Raw genomic sequence first — 27,310 nt, forward strand, 5'->3', positions numbered from 1 at the left:
TAATCTCTTGCTCCGTGCCTTCCTTGGTCTTTCACCAGCGGGTGGTCTCTCTCTTAGGAGGGTAAGTGATAAAAATAGTCTTTTGTGATTCGTCAATCATTTAGAATCTCAAATAATTCCTATATTTCCTTTAGCCAGGCTCTTGCCTCGACTGGGTCAACCTGTTCCTTGGAACTCTGAGAGCTTAGCGACTTAAAGGTCCTGAAAGAATTTCTCACCGCATTATTTCCTCAGGGTGGTGGTTGGGGATAATAGTCTAAGTCCTTTTTAGACAGGTCCATGAATTGCCGTATAGGAGTGCCGTCTCGGGTCTCCTTTCCTTACTCGACTTCTGCTTTTTTTTTTTTTGTCTAAATATTTCTTCCTACTCCCCATAATTGGGGTCAACCTTTAATTTAAAATCTTCATTTTCCACTTTATTATTTTCCGGGTTCTTTATATCTTAATTGCGACCTCCCTGATTATCACGTTCAAGGTTTGCCCTTAATCTTATTCCTTGTGGGGGCATATTACTTGGAAAATTTTGAGAATCTCCGGATATTTGTCTTACTTACTTTGCTTAAGTCTTCCCCTCGTTTAGTCCTTGCACGATTGCAAATTATGAATTCTTAAGTTCGATAAACTTCATGACACTCTCTTAGTGTTAATAGAGCAATTAACAATGTGATTTATCACAATTAAACTGATCTGAACTGAAATTAACGAATATATACATAACCATTTGTTCGAGGGTACAACAACTGAACATATTAAAGAGGATTACATCATATGAACTTATCGCTCCTATCCCAAAAGTACTACCATAGATAGTCATCTCGTCATTAAAACTAATCATTCATAACTTAGGCTAATCATCCAAAAGCGGTGCTACATGAGACCCTTGTTTGATTGCTCTGGCTCTGCACACTACCATGGATTAAGAGGTGCGAGCACGCACGACATCCCTAACCTGCTCCATCACAGAGGTGATGAGGTCTAAGATAGTCGCAAGTAGAGCTGGATCAACCTGACCCTCAAGATGGCCTCTAGCTGTAACACGGGTGGTAGTCTCAATCCTTTCCATGCTATACGCTAATCCTGCCGGAAGTATCCCACCCTCAATCCTTGGTGCAGTAAGTCGATCCAACAGATCACTCCTAACATTCCGGGCCTCTGACAGGCCACCCAAAGTCATATGATAATCAGCGATAAGAGAAGCCTGAGTGGTAGCATCTAGCAGTCCATGGGGGGCAGGTGGTGCAGACCCAGGAGATCCAAATGGATAACCAAGCACGGTATCAGGTGACAATGGTGCAGGAGATAAAGGTGGCATTTCCTCAGTATGTGTTGGGCTCTGTACAGGGGAGGGAACAGGAATTGGTGGAACCTCATGGATGTCTACAGGAGCCTCTGGAAGAGGGTCTGATACTGGTATAATTGGGGTTGTGGAAGGCCCCACTCCTTCTGCCCTCATTAACCTTTGTGCCCTTGGTAACTCTTCATTCTCTAGGGCCACCCTCGCGGCCATTCTAGCTCTGGTAGTCGCCCTGACTACGGTCATCTGTTCCTCAACGGTCCTCTCTTCATTCTCATCAGGATCCTCCATGAGATCCTCCTCAGCCACAATCCTTTCCGGAATAACATCCTCAACCGCAGCATTCTCTATCTGAACCTCATCCGGTCCCTCATTAGGGTACTCCATCGGATTCACAATTTGATCTCCAACTTGTAATAAAACATCCTCATGCTGATGCTCCTGAACCTCAAGGTTTGGTGCCCCGCTGCCCTATACGAGAACAAACTATGTTACTATCACGATACCTATAAGGGTTCCCATAAGGGTTTTAACTGTCAGTGCTACGTTAGGTAGCCCGACTATGAACTTGGCAAGAGTTCTTATTATCTTAGTGAACTTATTATCTTAACGTCCCATCATCTCTGAGGTTTATAACGCTTAGCTCTGATACCATTTCTGTAACACCCCCAGATCCGGGGTCGGGGATCCGGGTTGTCACGAGATCCGTTTCCCTTAATAACACCCAATCTTAATACACAATCAACTACTCTGTACTGTGACCCCACAATAAACACACACCACACGTTATAGTCTCAGAGATGAACATCCACAAATAATCACAAGTCGTTTTATTCCACAATTATAAGTCAATACACCTTAAAAGGGTTCTGAATAAATTTACATTTCTTTGCCATTATTACAATTCATAAGTATACATAAATCTGGTACATCAAAAGTTGAAGCCTAGTCTATTGGTAGTTCCCTACCTCAGCTACAGTGACTTCAATGCCTATAGGAAGCTGCGGAACGCTTCCTATCCGCTCGCGAATTGGGAGCTTGGTCCTGTTCTTCTTATCTATCTGATGTTGTGTGATGAAAGAAGAAAGCAAGGGTGAGCAGCAAGCCCACCAAAATAATATGTATAATGATTAACAATATATGAGTCTACTCATAATACTCATGAAAGTCTTGGTCAAAAGAAATGAACCAAGTTGATAACTTAATGCGATGAAGTCGCAAATATTCAGTATATATATATATACATATATACTTTTCAAAATATTGGAAGTCCTCTTCCATGCATAATATACACAAAGTCCCAGTGTATAACTGTATATAAAAAAATATCGTTGCAAGGTGATCTCATATATCTAACCTTGTCTCAACATTTTTCTGAGAATCTTTGTCATGCATAAGACAATTATTAATTAGATATAAGTTTAAAAGATGAGGTTACCAAATACCCCAATATACTTATATCTTTCCCAAATACTACTTGAACTACCACCGTTCAAGTTATAATCAGTTTTAAGAAAACATCCCATAGATGAGACCACAAGTTAAGACTTGAATAGATTCAATCTTTGAAATATTATTGAATGAAAAGGTTATGAGATACTTTATTTAATCCCGATATATGTATATCCACATATATACCTCTTTAAAACATTTCCTGGAACCTCTGTTATGTAAAGTATGAACAGAGTTTGAAACATCCAATGAATTTTGGAAAGGAAAAGAATTTTGGCATAAACCCGATATCTTGCTGATCAGGCAAAGATACCAATAAGTAACCTTTTCTACTGTAGATGGATGAATTCCTCACCGGTCATCACCCTGGCCGCATTAGGACCTCGCGCTAGACCGTACCCCGGCCCCTCACGCGTTGATGGACTGCCACCCAGCCACTTACACAATAATAGACCGTACCCCGGCCTGTCGCTTATGCCGACTCAATGAGATGGGCTTACTTCCCGAACGTTGGGCAAGTAATCAATTCATTTACCAAATCTGCAACCTCGTTGCGAATATAAAATACACCACAGAGCCGGATTCCCCAGGTTTTGAGCGAGTATTTAAATCCCCTTTAAAAAGGAAGATCTTAAATATAAAAATGAGTTTTGGGATCCGCTCTGACTTTTAAAAAATCATTTTGAAGACTCGAAAACACTTTAAAGAGTGTTTGGAGTAAGGCTGATTTAATGAAGTAAATCAGTCCCCAGAATATTTAGAAAATGACTGAATATTATTATTTTAAATAATATTCCCATAAAGAATAATCTATATAAAAATAATTGAAGTAGAAGTATTAAAACTTATACTTGAAATAAACATTAAATAACCAAAGATATACTTATATGAAAGTATTATCTTTATTTGAATAATCGAAAATAAGTTTGATTATTAACACCTTACTCTTTAATAAAATAAAGAATATATTACAGCACATAATCGGAGTCATAGATCCTCAAATGAATATTCAAATAATATTCAATAAATAATATAAACTGAGTCATAAGCCCTCGAATGAATATTCAAATATTATTCAATAAATAATATAAAAGGAGTCATAAGTCCTCGAATGAATATTCAAATATTATTCAAATAATAAAATAAAGGTATCGAATAAACCTTATTCGATCCATAGTTTTAAAAACTATATCCATATATATATATATATAAATAAATATATATATATAATATACTCGGGAACATCGACTCCCGGTTTAGAAATATGTTCACCTTTTATCCCCTATACTAAGGGTATACGCAACTACTTGCTTATTTCTAGCATAGGTATTATACAACTATAAGCATTGAAATCAACAGATAGATAACCAGATTACGAAACAGACATGCATATATACCATATTAGCATGCTCCAATATATCGCAAAATTTGCTAATAACAATCATGCAATATCACAAGATAATGCATATACATATATTTACATCACAACAACAGTATATCGGGTAGAAAACTTGCCTGAGCGACTGGGGGTTACGAATGGCTCGGGACGAGTCTGGTAACCTATAAACAATAAGTAAGTTGGAATTAAACCAAAGTCACTTGTAAATCTATACTTTAACTAACTTAGACTCTAACGCTTGTTTTGCGCTCACTGATTCGCTTAAGTCACTCGGGTACCCTCGGCTCCACCATTTTTAATAATTTAACCTTTACGAGTTTTAAAGCGATTCCTTCTCGAGTGACTTACCAACTGCCTAAAACACTTACCATAAATGTTTCATGCATTAATTAACCCTTTTTGGTCTTTAACCTACATTTCAAAGTAAGGCGAGGGGAAAAGTTTCGTTCGCGAAACGCCGTTACTTGAAACGGTCGTTTCTCCTAAACCGTGCATCGGAATCGAACGAACTACATATCAAAATGAAGCTCGTAACATGAGATATCTAAACATGGCAGTGGTCATAATCTAGCAGGGGGTTCTTGGGTCCTAATGCTATGCACAAAAACAGTCCAAAGAAAATCGGACGTTACGACGGCTATGTTTACGCGATTTCCAATTTTTTAACCATCCACAATCAACCCAAATCAACCTCAAATCCAACATTCAACCAACATCCATCCTTATCACATCATAACAACCCCAACCAATCCAATTTAATCATTTATACTTATGCTTAAACTTAACTTTAATCATTCTTAAGTTCTTTTAAATCAAAACCACAATAATTACCATTCCATTCACTACCATACCAAATCTCAAACTCTAAATCATAACAACAAGATACAATATCAACCCACTACTCAAAATCACCTTATAATATATATGAACCTAGGGTTTGGAAATGGTATACCTTCCTTGAAGTGGTGGGTGGAGCTAGGAAGCCTTAAGAAGCTTTGAGAAGCCTTAGGAAAGCTTGGATCTTCAAGAAAAACAAGAAAAAGTTCAAGTTAAAAACTTGAAAACACTATTCATTGTCTTCTTCCTTGATTAAATAAAGAAGTTAGAGAAAGAATTAATGGCTTAAACTCATGATATAGCCATAACTAAGCATAAAGATGATTAGGGAATTTTCTTACCAATTTAGGATGCTTGGATCTTGATTTTTGAAAAATCTATGCCTTTAAAATGTTAAAAAGCCGAGAGCTCCTAAGAACAAATGCCTTGGTTCTTTGATTTTTGATGGAAATGATTTTTACTTGGCTTGGTTGACTTGATTTGTATTTGATTTAGCAAATTACTACCTTGCCCTTGAATTTGTGTGGTTCTTATTCAACCACACCTCCTTCCTTCCCATGTCATGCTTACCTCATCCTCATGATGTCATCCTTCCTTCCTTGCCTTCTTTCTATTGGTTGGATGACATCATTCCCATTAATCCCTTTGATTAACTTCCTAATCGTTTGCCTAATGACCGCTGATCTGTTATACGGTTCGCTTAACTTTCATTTTCGTTTATCGTTTGAGGGATCATACCCGGGATCTTATTACTTAGGTTCCCTTAACCTTTCTCAATATATTATATTCCTTTTATGATCCTCTCCTATAATCCTTTAATTTAAATCCTTTTTATCCTGTTACCTTATACTCAATTCTCTCCGTACATTGTGGATTTCCGGGAAAAATCAAAGTGTTCGGAATTGGATTCTGACGATCTTTACATACACTTATATACCACATAGAGTACTAATAATATCCCATAAGATCAATAACAGAACCCCTACATAGCGTGGCATGAAAAGTTTTCTCATTCAGCAAAAACACTATTCATAAGGGTTTCAAAAATTTCCAAAAATTGGGGTTATTACATGATCTCTGTACCTTGGAAGATATGTGCTGTTAGACTTTACAGAATAAAGCCTTTTCTCTCTCTGAATTTGATTCTTCAAATAGTTTACAGCACTTTCTGTTATTTTGTCATTCACTTGAAGTAAGAATAATACATGTTCCAATTCTTTAAAATACTTCAGTGGAATAGCATTTTCCCTTATATGATAAACCCTATCATCTGTCATGAAGTACAACAACATGTGTTCTTTCAAGTAGGTATGGTAAACCATCTGTACAGATTCTAGTTGATTCAATCTTTCAGGAGTTGCTCCAATACCTGGTTCACTTAAGGAAGTTGGATCATTGGTTGTGTTCTGTACTCTTCTTTCATTATCTCTACCCAATCCAGATTTATCTCTTACTTCCTTTCCAGTAACCACTCTTGCTTCAAAACCACTTGATGCAGTCTTCAAAGGTTGAGTCTGTTTGGCTTTGGTGAATCCTGGTAGGAGTAACATTGAGGGTTTAACATGAGCAATGTCAGAGGTTTCCTTTTCCTTATCTTCTGATATCAAGTCAACTTGAGCTATGTCAGAGGTTACTTGCTTCTTTGTAATATCAGAACTAACTATATCTTGACTCTGAACAACTTGAGCCATGTCAGAGGTTGTCTTAGAAATCTTCCTTGAAGTCAGAGGAAGATCAGCATCTTCAACAGTAATTTCTTCATCCACAAGAGGCACATAAACCTTTATAGGTTCACCAACTTTTTCTTTGCCCTTGGACTCTGGATCTATCTGCAATTGTGATTTGACCTTGGTTGCTTCAGGATTTGTCCTTTCTTTTATCACAATGCCTTTGGCCTTAGGAAGTTTCTTTTTACCAACAGAAGCTTCAGATTTAGAATTGACTTTTTCTAACTTAAGTCTAGCATCTTCTTCCATCAGACTCTCAAAGCCCATTCCTGGATTTTCCTTAAGAAATAACTGTCTTGATATTTCTTCATCAAGATCTAAAAGTTCATCAGAACTTATCCTTTTACTAGTATCAGAAGTAATTCTTTTTCCAGTATTAGAACTTGTTCTATGACCTGTAGCTTCAGCTCTTCTTGATGAGAAATTACTACCTTGACCATGACCTCCACCCATTCCAGAGTTTCCCTGGTCATCTTTTTCATCATCCTTCCCCTTCAGTGTCTTAACAGTTTTGCATTTGGACTTAACTACCTTCTCCCCCTTTTTGGCATCAGCAGGTAAGAGAAGAGAGACAAGCAATTCCATTGAGGATTGGATTTCATCGATTTGAGATTGCTGAGAAGCTTGATTTTTCAAAATATCATCAATCTGAGACTGTTGCTTCTCTTGGGTCTTCTCAATGCAAGAAACTCTGTCAAAGGTAGGTTGGAAGAAAGTTTTCTTGTCAATTTTCTTAGTCGTTTCTTGCTTGAGCAATTCTTCCTGAATTTTATGTAACTCTGCATGAGTTGTTGAATGTAGACCTTACAGATGTCTAGTACTCAATGCAGTGACTCGAAGCTGTGTCTTGAAATCATCATTAATTAGCATCTCATCAGCTTTCGCCAAGTGCTCAACAAGAATTTTTTCAGATGGAACAAAGGTAACTGTGTTCCATTCCTTAGTCCACTCCTGTTCTCTAGGAGTTTCACTCCACGGTACTGGTGCTTCTCCTCGAACAAACTTCTGGACTAGTTCAGATTTAGAAACGGTTTGTGGAGGTGAATGTCCTGAAGGACTAGCTTCATCAGCATCTGTATTTATAGCAGCATCACCGGTATCATCAGCATTTACAGCATCAGAACTGACAGAATCAGCATCTTCTGTTAAAAGAACAGTATGAGAAGCAATTGAGACTTCAACATCCTCCTCTAAGTGCTGATCTGCTTCCAAGTTCTGATCAACATCTATAGTTTGATGCTCACCTATATTCTGATCATCAACATCTAGATGCAGAGAAGGTGTTGTAGACAATTCTGGAGTTTCATTAACATCAGTAAGTGGTGTTGTTGATGGATTCATTGCTGTTGGAGCTTCTAAATAGAGAACCGCAGGCACAACTAGATTGTGAATATCAATTTCAGCACTTGTGCCTGGGTCTTCAGTAGATACTGGTTCATGTACAGAAGACACAGGTGGTGTAGATGCTTTATCTGCAGCAGTAGCTTCATGAGTTGGTGACAATGAATATGGAGATGCAGTAACTCCAGTAAATTCGGGCTCTTTTGAGATCAGAGATTCCTGATCTCCTTCCTTAGCTGCTTCCTCATCATCTGAAGCAGGCCTGTGAGCTCTCTGTTTCTTTCTTTTCTTTGAAGGTGTAGATTCCTTGGGAGTTTTAGCATAAGACATTCTTCTAAGCCTTTTGAGAAGCTTAGATCCCCCAATTCCAGTATCCTTCTGAGAATATACCTTCTCAGCTTCTTGTATAACAGGTTCTGATACAGGAACCTGTTCCTCACTATCTGACTCATCTCTCAGAACAAACTTCCTTCTCTTCTGTGTTATCTGAGGTACAGTCTTTGTCCGCTTGGGCTTGGAAGATGAAGGCTTCACAGTATGTGCTGATGATGAAGGTCGAGGTAGCTGTGAAGTTTTGAGATATGTTCTTGACTACATCAGTTTGGCAAACTTTTTGCAAAGTCTGTCATTTGTAGAACCAAAGATGATATCATCAACATAAATCTGAACCAGAAGTAAGTCCTTTCCATGGTTGAGGTAGAACAGTGTTTTGTCTATAGATCCTCTGTTAAATCCACTTTCCAGAAAAAACTGAGCTAAAGTCTCATACCATGCTCTAGGAGCTTGCGTAAAGCCATAAAGTGCTTTATCAAGCCTGTAGACATGATTTGGATATTGGGGATCGACAAAGCCTGGAGGTTGTTCAACATATACTTCCTCCTCCAATTCTCCATTAAGAAAAGCACTTTTCACATCCATTTGAAAGACAGTAAACTTTTTGTGAGCAGCATAAGCCAAAAATATCCTTATGGCTTCCAATCTAGCAACTGGTGCAAATGTTTTATCATAATCAATTCCCTCATGTTGAGAATATCCTTTTGCAACCAACCTTGTTTTATTCCTTGTAATTATGCCATCACTATCAATTTTGTTTCTGAATACCCACTTTGTATCAACAACAGATCTGTTCTTTGGTCTTGGCACTAGGGTCCAGACTTTGTTTCTTTCAAATTCATTTAACTCTTCCTACATTGCTTGCACCCAATCAGCATCTTGAAGAGCTTCTTCCACTTTCTTTGGTTCAGTCTGAGAAAGAAAAGAATTGTAAAGACATTCACTTGAAGTAGCTGTTCTAGTTCTGACACCTACATTAGGATTTCCAATTATTAAGTCAGGTGTATGTGATTTAGTCCACTTCTTTGCAGATGGAAGGTTTTCTCTAGAACTGGATGCTCCCCCATGATCCATGCCATCTTCATCAACATCTTCTGATACTCCCCCTGAAATTATGCTCTCTGAGTTGGATCCTTCAGTATTTAAATTTTCAGAATTATCAGAACTTGGCTTATCAGGAACTTGATGAATCAGAACTTGAAGAGTCAGTTGTATGTTCTGATGCTTCTTGAGATGTGGTTGCATATTCAGTATGCTCCTCCTGCACAGGTGCATATTCCTTTGGCGTAGTCACCACAGTTTCAATAACATCAGAGCTTAATCCATCAGAGTTTGCTGTATCAGGATTTAGACTGTCAGGATTTTCAGTATCAGAATTTAAGTCTTCATTTTCAAATCTCAGCTGATCATGATCATTGAAATCTTCAAGTCCAGTAATTTTCTTATCATCAAAGGAGACATTGATAGATTCCATGACCACCCTTGTTCTCAAGTTAAAGACTCTGAAGGCTTTTGTGGAAAGTGGATATCCAACAAAGATTCCTTCATCAGCTTTTAGATCAAATTTCGATAGCTGTTCAGGATGAGTCTTAAGAATAAAACACTTGCATCCAAATACATGAAAATATTTCAGATTTGGCTTCTTTTTCTTCACCATCTCATATGGTGTCTTTCCATGCTTGTTAATGAGTGTTGCATTTTGAGTAAAACAAGCAGTCTGCACAGCTTCAGCCCAGAAATAGGTTGGAAGCTTTGCTTCATCAAGCATAGTTCGTGCAGCTTCAATAAGAGTTCTATCCTTTCTTTCAACAACTCCATTTTGCTGTGGAGTTCCAGGAGCAGAAAATTCCTGCTTGATTCCATGGTTTTTGCAGAACTCTTCCATTATCAAATTCTTAAACTCAGTGCCATTATCACTTCTTATAATCTTCACAGAATCTTTGACCAATTTATCCAGTTGCCTGGCATGATCAATCAAGATAGATGCAGTTTCACTTTTTGTGTGCAAGAAATACACCCATGTGTATCTGGTGAACTCATCCACTATGACCATAACATATTTCTTCTTTGCAATAGACATGACATTTACAGGACCAAATAGATCAACATGTAATAGGTGATAAGGCTCAAGAATTGATGATTCAGTCTTGCTCTTGAATGAAGATTTCCTTTGTTTAGCCTTCTGACAAGAATTACAAAGGCCATCAGGAGCAAATACTGACTTTGGCAGTCCTCTCACAAGATCTTTCTTGACTAATTCATTTATATTGTTAAAATTTAAATAAGAGAGTTTCTTGTGCCAGTTCCAGCTTTCTTCAATTGATGCTCTACTAATCAGACAGACTGCAGAACCATCAGTACTAGTTGAAATCTTGGCTTTATAAATGTTACCACGCCTATATCCTTTCAGAACAACTTTTCCTGTAGATTTACTTACAACTTCACAGTGTTCTTCAAAGAAATCCACATGATAACCTCTGTCACAGATTTGACTAACACTCAGCAGATTGTGTTTAAGTCCTGAGACTAGAGCTACTTCTTTAATGATGACATTCCCAAGATTGATATTGCCATATCCCAACGTTTTTCCAATGTTGCCATCTCCATAAGAAACACTTGGGCCAGCCTTCTCCACAAAGTCTGATAGCAGGGCTTTATTTCCAGTCATATGTCCTGAACATCCACTGTCCAGAACTAAGATGCTTTTCCTGTTGCCCTGTAATCACAAAGACTGCTAATGATTAGTTTTAAAGACCCAGACTTGCTTGGATCCTTTGTCCTTATTAAGTTTGTTAATATTTGTAGCGGATTTAACATCAGAGTTTATGTTAACATTTTTCTTATCAGAATTTACACTATCAGACTTTGAATCAGAACTTACACTAGAAGGAATAATGCTAACTTTCTTTAAAGAAGGTTTTATTTGATAATAATCATAGTATAGACTATGATATTCCTTACAAGTATAAATGGAATGCCATAAACTACCACAATGAAAACAAGGATTTTGTGGCTTATATCTAACAGACTGACTCTTAACTCCTGAATTTGAAGGTAAGGAGTTTATGTTCTTATTCTTTCTGCAAAAAGAAGCCAGATGGTTAGAACTTCCATAGTTATGACACGTTTTTTTAGGAGCATCAGGTGCAGGCTTATAATCATTGCTTTTATTCACACCTTCCTTTCCATTCCTATTTTTCCTAGGTGATTTTACCTTGTTTGCATTCTTAACATCTTTCAGCTTATGCTTAAGCTGCTTCTTTGTCAATAAGCCTACGTTTACTTCAGTTGTCTTTTCCTGTTTTAGTTTGTCAGAAGTTAATTCCTTTTTAACTTCTGATTTCTCAGTATCAGACTTTACAGCTACAAACTTAACAGGTTTTAACTTTGACTTTTGTTTAACAACTATAGGCTTAATATCTACAGTTCCTTTATCATTCTTATCATCTCCATAACCTAAGCCCTCTTTCCAGTTTTCACTACTTAACAAATTCTGAGTTGTTCTGCCAGAGTTAGTCCAAGTCCTGATAATCTCTCTTTCCTTTTCTAACTCAGCTTTTAGAGATTCATTCATTTTAAATACTTCATCCCTAACATAGAAAGCATCATCTCTATCTTTCTGAGTTTGATGGAACATGACTAACTCTTTCTCTAAATAATCATTCCTCTTTTTACAAGCAAGATTTTAAGAAGTTAATCTTTCACATGTTAAAGTTTGGTCTCTATAGCTAATGAACATGGTTTTAAGATATCTTCTCAACTCATTGATATCATCAGTATGAAAGGCATAAGTAGTTTGAGGTACCTTTAACTCAGCAGCTTCAGAATTACTTTCAGCATTTGCCATATCAGCATTTGCCATCAAGGCATAATTCTCCTCACTTTCAGAATCTGAGGTGTCTGTCCAGTTTTTCTTCTTTGTGACAAGAGCCTTGCCTTTGTCACTCTTCACTTTCTTGCAATCAGGAGATATGTGGCCTTTTTCACCACAGTTGTAGCATTTGGTATTTGTATAATCTCCTCTATCAGACTTTCCTCCTTTGCCTTCAGTTTTTCTGAAATTCTTCTTATCAGAACTTGCACCTCTCCTGGAAAACTTCTTTCCCTTCCTGAAATTCCTGTATGCAATCTTCGTGATTCCTTTCACCATAAGAGCACACAGCTTCATCATCTCTTCATCAACATCCGTCTCAGGCAAGCTTTCAGTTTCTGAGTCATCACTATCAGAACTTGATGACTCAGTATCAGACTTTGTGAAGAGAGCTTTACCCTTGCCTTTCCTTGAGGTAGCGGCCTTGGGAGATTCTTCTTCAGCCTTAAGAGCAACTGTCCTTGACTTTCCTCCTTTCCTCTTGCTTTTTTGTTCCATCTCAAGTTCATGAGTCTTGAGCATCCCATAAATTTCATCAAGAGTCGTTTCATCAAGATTATAGTTGTCTCTTATAGCTGTTGCCTTCAAATCCCAGCTTTCAGGAAGAGCTAACAGGAATATAAGGTTCGAATCTTCAATATCATACTCCTTATCAACCAGTGACAAATCATTCAAGAGCTTGACAAATCTGTCAAATAAATCAGTCAATGACTCATTTGGCTTTGAGTGAAAGTGTTCATACTCTTGAGTGAGTATTGTCTTCCTGTTCTTCTTGATCGAATCAGTTCCCTGACATCTTGTTTTCAAGGCATCCCATATCTCCTTTGCAGTCTTGCAGTTAATTACCCTGTTTGACATTACATTATCAATGCCACTATGCAGTAAGTGTCGTACCTTCGCATCCTTAGCAATTGAAGCGATATCTTCAGCAGTGTAATCACTCTCCTCCTTTGGTATAGACTTTGCTGCTTCACCTGCAACTGCAACTGCGAGCTTTGTTGGATTATGAGGTCCTTCCTTGATTCTGTCAAGATATTATGGATCTGTAGCTTCCGGAAACATAGTCATCCTCACCTTCCATATGGGATATTCAGACGGTTTCAATATGGGAACTCTAATAGTCTCATATCGACTATGGATTTGTGTCTTTTGTGGTTCTTCAGTTTTGGTGGGCTTGGTTGGATTTTCTGCTTCAGACATGATTATTTTTGGATCTTAAACTGTTTGTGTGTTAACAGATAGGCTTTGATACCACTTGTTAGGTCACACACACTGTAGAGGGGGGTGAATACAGTGTATAGCACAATCAAATCGAATTCTAATAACACAAGTAACAGAAAACAAACTTTATTTAAAGCAAAAATTATGTTACAGTATGGAACTGTCCTCTCTCAGTGATGAACAAATATCACGAGAACTGCTAGGGTTACAATGAATAATATTCTCGATAACGATAACACTTATAGTGTAAACCCTATGTCTGTGTTTATATACTACACAGTTACAAGATAATCGCTAATTGATATGGAATATAATTCTACTTCCTAAAATATATCAATCAGATATCTTTTCTTCCAAGTATTCTATTCTTCATAGAATTCCTTTTTCATGCATATCTCTTCTTACGTTTGTCTTGATCTTCTTTTCCTTTCAATCAGCCGCCTTCCTTATCTGAACGTTTCCTTTAAGTCCTGATATTATCTTCTGATAAATATCTCCTGAACCTTAAGTACTGATAACTTAAGTTCTGACTTCAGTATAAGTGCTGATTTCAGTTAAGTACTGATTTGTCCTGTTTAAGTAAGATCTGAAAACTAAACATAAATCATATTAGTCATGACATTATCAAATATATCTAACAGATTAACTATCATGAATCAGTACATAATAAAATGACTTTTCAATCTTCGAATTTTAACGATATATCAAAAATTGGGCTTCATCCTGTGCATCAAATTTCAGCTGGCAGCCTACTAGAGCTTGATTGAAAATGAGTTATTTGAATTTTATTCTGAACATGAGGCGTAAGATTTCCAACTAGATACTAAAAAAATGGTTGATATAAAGCCTATCAGGAAAAGATAGATGAGGAGGTTGAACCTTTACATAATTACCATTTTATACACTATACATTGTACTATAATATGTAGTTAGTCTTCAGAATATTCTTTGGACTCTTGCACTATTGATCGACCATTACAATGGGAAGTTCCATTCCTCAACTGTTTCCAGGTGAATACGCTAGAATGATATACTTGGGCAAATCAGGAAATGATGGAAAATATTTAAATTTTTAGGAATCATAAGATAATCATCATGCCAATCCACCAGATTAATGAGAATGGAAAATTGAAGTAAGAGTGAGACAGTATTAAATTATTTACGTCCTTCATTCTAATAGGTTACTTTTGTCGCATTAGGCCATACTGGTGCTAATAAGAAAGATTAAGGTATTTTTTACATTGAAATACTTATTTGTCAACTACTTTACTTATCGAATATGAACACTAAAAAAATTAGTAACAGAGATAAATTGAGATGCAATAAGTTAGAGCTACATTTATCCTCATATAACCATTAGAAAATTCATAACATATGTTCAAAATACAAAAATACATAACATGTCCTTGCATTATAATTTAAAACACGGGCAACGTAGTGCCATCTTTCATTAAAGTTAAATGGTTTTTCTATTAAACGTGCTATATAATTTGGAAGATATAGACCTATGCTTTCTTGTATTCTTATTATTCAAGAAATCTGAAATTTCATACACTTTTCCTTCAGTTATATCTTTTCAAAATATATCCCATATATCGGAACCAATGGTGGCATGTAAATGACAATTATTGAAAACAACTATATTCGTCAAATTTATAGTTTCATGTTACCACAAAATGCATAATATAAAAAAATTTATTGATACATGTGTTGTACAGAAATTCTACCTCGGCATCCAGAAGAATTAGACTATATCAATATAATGAGTCATTGTCAGAATAAATTGATGGCCACATTCTAGTCATAGGAACCTTAATCTTCTAGTTAATGTGAAATTTGTCTAGTGTTCTGAGTTTATCAAACATAATTACGATTAATGCTTAACTGTGGTGATATAACATTAGGGTTATACAGAATTAGGTTATAAAATAACCTTTGTTATATATTTTGTAAATTTACTACTCTAAACATCTAAACAAAATTATAATCTTTCACAATCCCGTATTTGAAGGCATAAATAAATGATACTATATTAGGAAAATCTTTCTTATAAGCAACAAATGTTAGATATTCATTCTGATAATGAGGTATTTATTTATAGTGATTGATGATTATGAAAATACTTTGATTCAAGTATATCTTAATCTTGATCTTAATATTAATAGGTTTAATGATTAACAAAATCCCTTGATGTATGCTACGGTGGAAATGAGTTTTTTAAAAGTTTATTCAGTGTGTATATCAGTAAACAATTCATAATTATCATGTTGTTTAAATTTATATTTGTTATATTTCATAAAAATTAAAATCACATTAATTATTTGTCTTTCTATATCCAAAAAGTAAATGTCTAAATTTTGTGAGCTTTATTGAATGGTTTAATCTGTTAATGTTTTAACATTTTATGAACATTAAGTGTATTCAAATAATTCTCACCTCGTTTATTTTAAGTTATAACTTGTAAGACCATTATATGTTTCCAACCTTATAATTATTTCCTCTCAAAAATCCTAAATGAGTTTAAGTTTGATTTTCGAGTCAAATATATGTTGATGATATCCATGGTTTAATTTTTATTGATTTTGCTACAAACTATTTATCTACGAACAACATTCAACATTCAACAATAACATCAATAATCAAATTCACCATCATAAGGGAACATCTGGTAAAATGTATGAAAGGAAGAACAATCAGTCGTAAATAACAATTATATCAAACTGTAATGAAATATTCTTGGAAAACTCAAAATAGTCTGGAACTTAACGCGGGATAAACAGAAAAAAATGAAAGCAAAAAAATTTATTTTTGAGCAAACACATCAACTTTGCAGCAGCTTTGGTTCAATGGAATATGTAAGTATTAGGCATGCTGCACCACAAAATTGGATTGATAATTATAAACATGTTAATGAAATAAGAACTCGATATATATAATCTTCTTTGATGCAAAATAATAAATACTGTGAATCGTAAGGACTTACGGTCTTTGGCTTCTTGGTTACAAACTTTACAAAATTTGGGCTATCGAACAAATGACATGATTCGCTAGCCTGAAATATAATTGATATAGCCAATAAACTTAATCTGTAATAATTTTTACTATTAGTTATGCCATGTTTACAGAAATATCTCAACAACTTTGTCAAAAGATGGAGATTTTGGAATAGGAGAGTAATTTGTAATGGATGAACTTGCCGCAGAGGAATCTAAAAAATTGACAGCTTTCTACAAATTGTTGTCCTCTGTAACATTGTCCTCATTAATCTTGATACTAACAATTAGTTCTTTCTAAACAATCTCATTCAGAATTTTAGGAATAGGAATATCTTCTGGTCGCTGCATAACAGTAAATTGGACATTCATGACATTAACATATATAAATAAAATTTACACAACTGTCATCAAAATATAAATACAATACCACATCTTTCTTACTCAAGTAATGTGTTGCAGTATTTCCAGCTATTCTCTTCACAACACGATCCATGAGGATGATATTAGTAGTCAATGTTGAATCTTCAGCTAAGATTATTAAGCGAAACATAAATACTTGGATAGTAATTAGAGAAAGTTGATTAATAAAAAATAAACAATGTACTATGTATAAGTGTTGCAATGCATTACTAATCCAAACAAACCTCTTCTCAGGAAATGTATATTTTTTCTTACAATTTTCACATCTGAACTTCTTCCCTTCTTTTTGAATATCTACTTTACATTTATGACAACTATAGTACCACCAATTGTCTACATCTTCAATCTTAAGAATTTTGAACGTGCAACAAACCTTCTTCAGAAATATTAGTAAAATAATGGAGATATTAATAAGATGTTATCATTTCAGTTGTACAACGAATGAAGAAAGGCAGTACATAGATGATATATTTGAATAACACACCTTGACACTTAAAGTTGAACAACTGTTGTTCAAATCTTTCAAACTTAACCTTTCAATGGAAAGTATAATTGCATATTAGGTTAAAATATTTTCAGGATTTCCAGGACTTTTGAAACCTTCCTCCAATAATCTTGTTTAATGACAAAATGATGTTAACATAATAAGCGTAGAACTAATAAATGGAACTTTTTATTTTGATATAAAACAAAATACCTCTCTCGCATTTCTACAACCAGATCAATGTTCAATTTTAGGTAGACCTTTGAAGATGACAATGAACCAATTTGTATAGTTTCAAAAAAATTAATTTATTCAAATAAATTAGGAATATATACGTTGCTTTATATTTGGATAATTAGATGAATTGTTTAAACAACATAAATGTACAATATAACTAGAAATATAAGTGAGATGAATTTAAAAATACCCCTCAATGTAGATAGTTTGGTACTGGTTACAATTTCTATGATTGGTTTCTCATCAGCCTTTATAAAATCCTTATTCACATATATAGCCAATTCTCCCCAAATGCTCACTTTGTGAGAAACTCTGCATTTATACAACGTCAGATAATTAATTATTTTCATCTGTTAGTCTTTATATACACAATATTCATTCTTATTAAACAATTAGAATTTACCTTCCATCCGTAAACATAAATCTGACAACATCTCTTGGTCCGTATTTGGTAGATATTCGATTAACTTTCTCATATTCGTCAATTACTCCTATTAAATATGCATTAGAGTGATTAGAGGCTTATTCAGAATGTCACGCCCCCAACTTAAACAGAAATTAAATATAACTATTACAACATTTTAAAAAGAAGTAAACATAACCAACTCCAAGATCTTACAGTTTAGGGTTTGGAACAGCCCAACACTACCATATATTACAACTGGTTTTAAATAGCGAGTCCTCACACAAAACTACTATCTCTTATTCTACCTGAGCTCGAACATAAGAATCAGCATTACAGGTCTTATGGGCAGTCTGCTTGAATCTAACCATAGCTGCTAGCTGTAATATCAGGGTAAAGCAAGGAGTGAGCCAAATGCTCAACAAGTGCTAACAGTACGATACAAAACATAAATCGAGATATACATTAAAGAATGACAATGGAAAGACATAACCAATAATAACGAGGGATAAAACTATGGGTGAGGGCATCATTTTTGCTTGTATCAAAACAATTTCAAAATCATGTCTTAATCAAAATCATTTTATGACGCTACGCATTACAGCCGGTGATCAGCCGCGAAGTAATCCCGAACCTCGCTGGGTTCTAAAACATTAATGGGAATCCCTAGGCAACTTTTAAGCCTAATATAAGTGTGGAAAGGACTCGCGTCTCAGTCCAGTTCCACCATTCAAAGAAAATATTTATCCCCCTTTGGGACTGAAAACCCATATTTTATTTATATCAAAAACTGATGCCGAATTATAACAAAATCTCTTTTTTCAGTAAACATTTTTATCAAGGGATTATAGATCAACTCGAAACACGGGAAATATGGTACTAAATCTCAGGGCCATGATTCACAAAACTATACTCTATTAAAGTAACTAAATGGTTTTCATATATCAAAGATTTAGACAAGGGGATTTAGTGAAGCTATTGGATATTATAAAAGGGTAATGCCAAATTGGGCTTTAAGCAATGGTTTCTCATCAAGGTTCAAGTGCTGGATCATCAAGAATGTAAGCTTCATGAATACGAAGGGTGTTAAGGTATGCAGAAATGATCTTTAGCTCAAGATATATATATCAGAATTGTCAAGCTTTAGGATAAGAAAGAGGGTATCAATCAATGAGGAATTACGTTGGTAAGTATCTGACTATCAGAGTTCAAGGTAAGGTTCTATAAGGGTTCAAGTATCAGGATGAAATATTAATACTTAGGAATCATTAGCATGTTAATCAAGAGGATCAATCAAGTATTATAACAACTCTTTATTTTATCATGGCATTCAACTATCATGAAAAGACTTTTGAACTACTTGCAATACGTACTCGAGGATTCATGGCATCTCTATATAATTCAAAGATAAACATAAGATACGCTTGATTTAATATATCAAATGACACAGGATAGTTGTAGCAATGTATGAACTATTAGCAGTAAATGTCACGCCCCCAACTTAAACAGCAAATTAAATATAACTATTACAACATTTTAAAAAGAAGTAAACATAACCAACTCCTAGATTTTACAGTTTAAGGTTTGGAACAGCCCAACACTACCATCTATTACAACTGATTTTAAATAGCGAGTCCTTACACAAAACAAATATTTCTTATTCTACCTGAGCTCGAACATAAGCATCAGCATCACAGGTCTTACGGGCAGTCTGCTTGAATCTAACCATAGCTGCTAGCTGTAATATCAGGGTAAAGCAAGGAGTGAGCCAAATGCTCAACAAGTGCTAACAGTACGATACAAAACATAAATCGAGATATACATTAAAGAATGACAATGGAAAGATATAACCAATGATAAGGAGGGATAAAACTATGGGTGATGGCATCATTTTTGCTTGTATCAAAACAATTCCAAAATCATGTCTTAATCAAAATCATTTTATGACGCTACGGATTACAGCCGGTGATCAGCCGCGAAGTAATCCCGAACCTCGCTGGGTTCTAAAACATTAATGGGAATCCCTAGGCAACTTTTAAGCCTAATATAAGTGTGGAAATGACTCGCGTCTCAGTCCAGATCCGCCATTCAAAGAAAACATTTATCCCCCTTTGGGACTGAAAACCCACATTTTATTTATTTCAAAAACTGATGCCGAATTATAACAAAATCTCTTTTTACAGTAAACATTTTTATTAAGGGATTATAGATCATGTGACGCCCTCCAAACCCGGGGTCTAGATTTGGGGGTCACTCGCCAATAAACCAAAATAAAATAATCACAGCGGAATAATATAATAAATACGACCCCTTTACCTGCACTGGATCGATCACAGGTTATAGTATGGAACAGGCACTACTACAAATCAAGTTTTATTACAAACCATAGTCTAATTAGTTTTACAACTTATTCAAATTTTATTACAAACCTCTAGACTAATTAAGTATCCCAAACTGTCTACCTGGAAACACACCAACTATTTACAATCACATAACCTCTGGTCAGACCTGGAACTTAAGCTTGCTCTGGCTTAGCTGAAATATTAGAATAATAAACAAGTATGAGCGAAAGAAATGCTCAGCAAGCAGTATAAAGTTTGTAAATGAACAACAATAACAATATCTGAGTAAAATCAGAAGCTGATATAAACTTTAAAGTTTAAGCGACAGTTTAATAAAACACAATTATGCACTATGCTGTTCCTGATGATCAGTCATGAAACAACACCGGTATCCCGCAGCCATACCGTAAATATAGGTATCGATATCCCGCAGCCATACCGTACCAATTGGATATCCATGAAGAAGGCATATATTCGCCTAGCAAGATATTACACTTTCGTATAATAACTCACGCTGGACCGGTGCCTCGGTCTCTTGTGCTAACCAAGAATCAATTCACAAAACAGTTTTGATTAAAGGAGTCGGATCAATGACATCCTTATCTATTCAACTCCCCATGTCACATGGTCCGGAGTTATCTCAACAACTGATGGCGAAATAACTAGAACAATTAGTTATTCGCTAATCTCAATTCAAAGTTTCACTGTATAGAGTATATCTGGATAGTATAGTTATTCATTGTCTATCGAATCAAAAGGTTGGTTCTAGCAGAATGATTGCTAGAATACGAGAATGTCAATAAATATAGGAATATTGTTATTCAATATGCTATCAAAGTATTTATAACCAGTTCTTATATTTGAATATGTAAAACAATAAGTTATTTTGAATTTAGAATAGGGGAGAATACTTGCATAATATAGTTCTAAATGAACATCACTTGAACGATAAGTGAAGTTAGGGTACTTGCCTGGTATGCTCAATAACCTCTTACTTTAACTCTGCTTCTAACTGATGGCTATTATCTTCGTCTAACACTTGACTGCACTCCTTGCTACTCGATTCTATAAACAAAAGGACTATCTTAATTGACAGAACTAAACTCAATCGACGTAACTATACGTCTTGACATCTACCCGATCGTTTATAATTAGCATGGCATTTTTAAAACTGAAATAGATAGCATGTATATCACGTAACACGTAATCATGGTATTCGTATAACACGTACTCACATATTTCATGTAACACATAAGTCAGATCATTAAAAGGTACGTCTCATTGCGTTCAGAATGAAAATCAGTTCAATATTAATATTTATCGATCAAACACCGACTCAAACTGATACACAAATCAAATGACATTGCAATACAATAGAAATTAGGTCTCAAAAGTATTTTTATTGGAAGCGTAATATTTTTCTGAGTCTGTACGCGTTCGTTTCGTATTAAACGGACGAACGGTTTAATTATTATGAATAAAATAAGAAATAAATAGATTTAAATCAATTAATAATAATATTAATTGATTTTTAAATACCAAAATATAATTTTTAAAACCTTAAAATAATTTTTAGAAATTATTCGAATTAATTATAAATAATTTACATTTATTTAACTATTTATAAATAAAATTAATTGATTAATTGATTTTTAATCAATTAATTAAATAAATAAATAAATAAAATGAATTATAAATAATTAAATCAAATGGTATTTTTAAAAATAATTAAAGAAAATAATTTTTAGAATTTAAAATAATTTTAAAATAATTATTAAATGATTTTTGAAGTTAAAATAAAGGATTTTCAAAATAGAAAATGAATTTTGAAAATAAATAAAACAGAAAATCCCACAAACAGGTTTTCAGTTTGGGTTTTTGGAAATAACAGATCAAAAGCGGGTCGGAGACAAAACTGAACGGGTTGCCAGAAAACCCGGCCGGGTCGCCAAGAACAACTCGCCCGATTTCTGGAAAACCCAGAAACCGGTGAGTTTTTCCGGCCAACTCGGAAAACTCCGGCGAGACGGTAATAGTCCCAAACAATCTCGTTTCTCTCTTCTTTCAGTCCCAACTTATTCTAAATCACTCCAGGATTTCAATTCAAACAACAACACTTCTAAATCAACCCTCCAGCGTCGATTCCGATCGAAGTCCGAACAACACCGGCGGAACTCCGATCAAACTCCGAATCGGGCAAAAACTCAACCAAAAACAATGAAACGATTATCAAAATAAAGCTCAGATCATTTAGAAACTATCTCAATCATCAGAATTTATCAAGAACATCAGGGTTAATCAAAAATTAAAAATTAAAAACTCAAAAATACAAGAACTCGTCGATATACATCCGGGACTTAAACAACTAAAGTAAACATATAATTCGACTCCAATAAGCATTTTAAAGCTATTTGTAAACTCAGAATCAATCAACAGTCACTGAAAAATCAAAACGAAATTCAAGAACATAAATAAAAAAAAAACGATTTTGCAATATACCCCACCTCAGATTCTGAAAATGGTATCAATAGATAGAGCTCGTAATAAGGATCGTTTTGGTGTGCAGAGCTTTCGATTTGGTTCCCAGAATCAATCAAAAACAGTGATTCAAGTTTGTGCAGAGAATTTCACCCCCAAAGCTGTTCTTGGTATTGTATGAATTTCTGATTTTTTTTTTATAAAATAAAAATAAATAAATAAACAGTTCAGCTATTTATATTAAATCTGAAATTATATCCCCAAAATAAATTAAGGGTGTTTTTATCCCTAAATTACAATAATTAGGGCCCCAAAATAATAATTACGGGGAATAATTTTAAAAATGATAAAATACAAAATTAATGTTAAAATTCCCCAAAAATTACGAATAATTCAAAAATATAAAAATAAAGGGTATTTGAAGTACGAATAATTTTATAAAAATAAAAACATCGATTTTGTGGGGTTTGACGTCCCGGTGGGGTCCCGGTTCGTTGATTTTTGAAAAACGGAAACGATCCCTAAATTACCAGAAAATCCCGAAAACACATAAAATACATTGAAACGTGCATAAAATCAAATAAAACAGGTATCTTAATAAAGACACTAATAATTATGCGTCCCGTTTGCAGATAAGTTCATATAATTGCAATTTAAACATATTTTTAATCAATCGAAAAAAAATTTTTCTGGCTCGCACAAAAACACACAATATTTATTTATTTAACATATAATATTCACATAATTTTCCCGGATATTACATCCTTCCCCCCTTAACAGGATTCTGTCCTCAGAATCAGCCTAGGAAAACAAATGAGGATACTTGGATCGCATTTCGCTTTCCAACTCCCAAGTCGACTCTTCAACCTTGGGATTCCTCCACAAGACTCGCACTAAAGATACAGACTTATTCCTAAGCACTCTTTCTTTCTTATCTAAAATCTGTACTGGTTGCTCTACAAAAGACAAATCTGGCTGGATCTCTATTGGCTCGTATTCTATCACATGATTCGAATCAGGCAAATAACGCTTCAACATTGACACGTGGAACACGTTGTGAATATGCTGCATGTGAGGTGGTAACGCTAATTCGTAAGCAACCTTTCCCACATGCTTCAAAATCTCAAAAGGGCCAACATAACGCGGACTCAACTTTCCTTTCTTTCCAAATCTTGATAAACCTTTCCAAGGTGAGACCTTTAATAGCACTACTTCACCAACTTCAAATTCCATATCTTTTCTGGTAGGATCAGCATATTTGCGTTGACGATCTTGAGCTGCTGTTAATCTTTTCCGAATGAGTTCTATTTTCTCTTTTGTCTGCTGGATCAATTCTGGACCCAAAATCTTTCTCTCACCAACTTCTTCCCAACATATTGGAGATCTGCATCTTCTCCCGTACAAAGCTTCGTAAGGTGGCATTCCAATACTGGCATGATAGCTGTTGTTGTAGGAGAATTCAACTAATGGCAAATGCTCGTCCCAACTACCTTCAAAATCTAGTGTACATACCCTTAGCATATCTTCAATAGTCTGAATCGTCCTTTCACTTCGGCCGTCTGTCTGCGGATGATACGCGGTACTCATGTTCAGCTTCGTTCTGAGACAATCTTGAAAACTTCTCCAAAATCTTGAGTTAAATCGAGGATCCCTGTCTGAAACTATGGATACTGGAACTCCGTGTCGGGTCACAATTTCCTTAAGATATAACCGAACCAATTTATCCATTGAGAATCTTTCATTGATAGGAAGAAAATGCGCCGACTTCGTCAATCTATCGATAATAACCCAAATAGCATCATGATTCGCCCTGGTCCTCGGTAATCCAACTACGAAATCCATCGCGATATGCTCCCATTTCCATTCTGGAATGTCCAATGGTTGTATCAGTCCACTGGGCCTTTGATGTTCTGCTTTGACTCGCTGGCAAGTGTAACACTTACTTACCCATTCTACAATTTCTTTCTTCATGTTTGGCCACCAAAAGTTTTCTCTTAAATCTCTATACATCTTCGTACTCCCGGGATGAATTGAGTATCTAGAGTTGTGAGCGTCTCGAAGAATTTCATCTTTCAGCTCGGCTATGTTGGGTATCCATATTCTGGAAGAAAATCTTAATATCCCTTTATCATCCTTTTGACTCCCTATTTCTTCTCCTGTCAAACTGTCTCGTTCATGGCTCATTACTTCTTCCTGACATCTTCTTATTTTCTCTAATAATTCTGGTTGAAAAGACATTGCACACAACACCTCTGTAGACATACTTGGAATACTAACCTCTATTTCCAGCTTCTCAAATTCCCTGATTAATTCCTCGGATGAAGTTATCATGTTCAACCTTTCTTTTCTGCTCAGCGCGTCGGCCACCACATTTGCTTTGCCTGGATGATAGTTAATAGTACAGTCGTAATCCTTGATTAGTTCTAGCCATCTCCTCTGCCTCATGTTCAATTCCTTCTGGGTAAAGATATACTTCAAACTCTTGTGGTCCGTGTAGATCTCGCACTTTTCCCCATAAAGATAATGCCTCCAAATCTTCAATGCAAATACTATAGCTGCCAATTCTAGATCATGCGTTGGATACTTTTCTTCATGTGGTTTCAGTTGTCTTGAAGCGTAGGCTATCACCTTGTCATGCTGCATCAAAACACATCCTAATCCTTTGTACGACGCATCACTGTAAATCACAAAATTTCCTTGTTCATCTGGCAAGACTAGCACTGGAGAAGATACTAATCTATTCTTTAATTCCTGGAAACTTTCTTCGCATTTCTCATCCCATTCAAATTTCTGATTCTTCCTGGTGAGCTTTGTCAATGGCGTAGCTATCTTTGCAAAATCTTGCACAAATCTTCTGTAGTAACCTGCCAATCCCATGAAACTTCTTACTTCCGTTGGTGTTTTTGGCCTCTCCCAGTTGATTATGGCTTCAATCTTTGCTGGATCCACTTCCACTCCTTTATTGCTAATCACGTGCCCAAGAAATCGTACTTCTTTTAACCAAAATTCACACTTGGAAAACTTTGCGTATAACTTCTCATGTCGCAGTATCTCCAGAACTATCCTCAAATGCTCTACATGCTCTTCTTCTGTTTTGGAATAGATCAAGATGTCGTCTATAAACATGATCACGAATTTATCCAAATACTTCTTAAATACTCGATTCATTAGATCCATGAAAGCTGCTGGTGCATTGGTTAATCCAAATGCCATCACTAGAAACTCATAATGCCCATATCTGGTTCTGAATGCGGTCTTCGGAATGTCTTCAGGCTTGATCTTCAGTTGATGATATCCGGATCTTAAATCAATTTTAGAGAACCATATAGCGCCTCTCAATTGGTCAAACAAATCATCGATTCTCGGCAACGGGTACTTGTTTTTAATGGTCAGCTTATTTAGTTCTCGATAGTCGATACACAGTCGCATACTCCCGTCCTTCTTCTTGACAAACAGTACTGGTGCGCCCCATGGGGATACACTGGGTCTTATAACTCCTTTCTCCAAAAGATCTTGCAGCTGAGATGCCAATTCTTTCATTTCCACTGGTGCCATCCGGTACGGGGCTTTAGAAACTGGTTCTGTTCCGGGTGCTAGATCAATTACAAACTCAATTTCTCTGTCGGGAGGTAATCCTGGTAGATCGTCTGGAAAGACATCTGAAAATTCGTTGACAATTGGAATCGCTTCTAGTGTTGGAACTTCCTTACTGGTGTCTATCACATGGGCCAAATATGCTTCGCAATTCTGACGCAATAATTTCTTCACTTGAGCGATCGTTAAGAACTTTCTCTCTTGCTTATTTCCTCGGAATATCACCTTCTTCTTATTATCCAAGGTCTGAAGTCTCACTTTCCTATTCTTACAATCAATCTGGGCGTTATTTTCTGACAACCAATCCATTCCTAAAATAACATCAAATTCTCCCAACTTAAAAGGTATCAAGTTGGCATAGAAATAATGTCCTCCTATCTCAACATCGCACCTCGGGCACACTCGGTCGACAAAAACTTGGTCCTTATTACCTAACTCTATCGTTAACGCTTGTTCTAACAATTTAACTTCACAATGCAGTTTATCGACAAAACTTTGAGAAATAAATGACCTTGTAGCTCCAGAATCAAATAGAACTTTAACATCTACGGAGTTGACTGGAAGCGTACCTGCAACCACGTCTGAACTCTGAACAGCATCCTTCATAGTCATATTGAATGTCCTAGCCTTTGGCTGGTCCTTTGCTGGTGGTCCTTCAATCCTGGGTACACCTTGAGATGATGGTCCTGCAATCCTTGGAACATTTACACTTTGTACTTGCTCTTTACAGTTGTTGGCGTAATGTCCGGTCTTCCCACATCGGAAACACGTAACTTCTTGCATCTGATTGCGGCACTCATGTGCATGATGTCCCTTCATATTGCACTTGTAGCACACAGAATTAGCTTTACAAATCCCAGAATGTTTCCTGCCACAAAACT

The sequence above is a fragment of the Apium graveolens genome, chromosome 9, assembly GCF_009905375.1.
Source record: "Apium graveolens cultivar Ventura chromosome 9, ASM990537v1, whole genome shotgun sequence".
Classification (NCBI taxonomy): Eukaryota; Viridiplantae; Streptophyta; class Magnoliopsida; order Apiales; family Apiaceae; genus Apium; species Apium graveolens.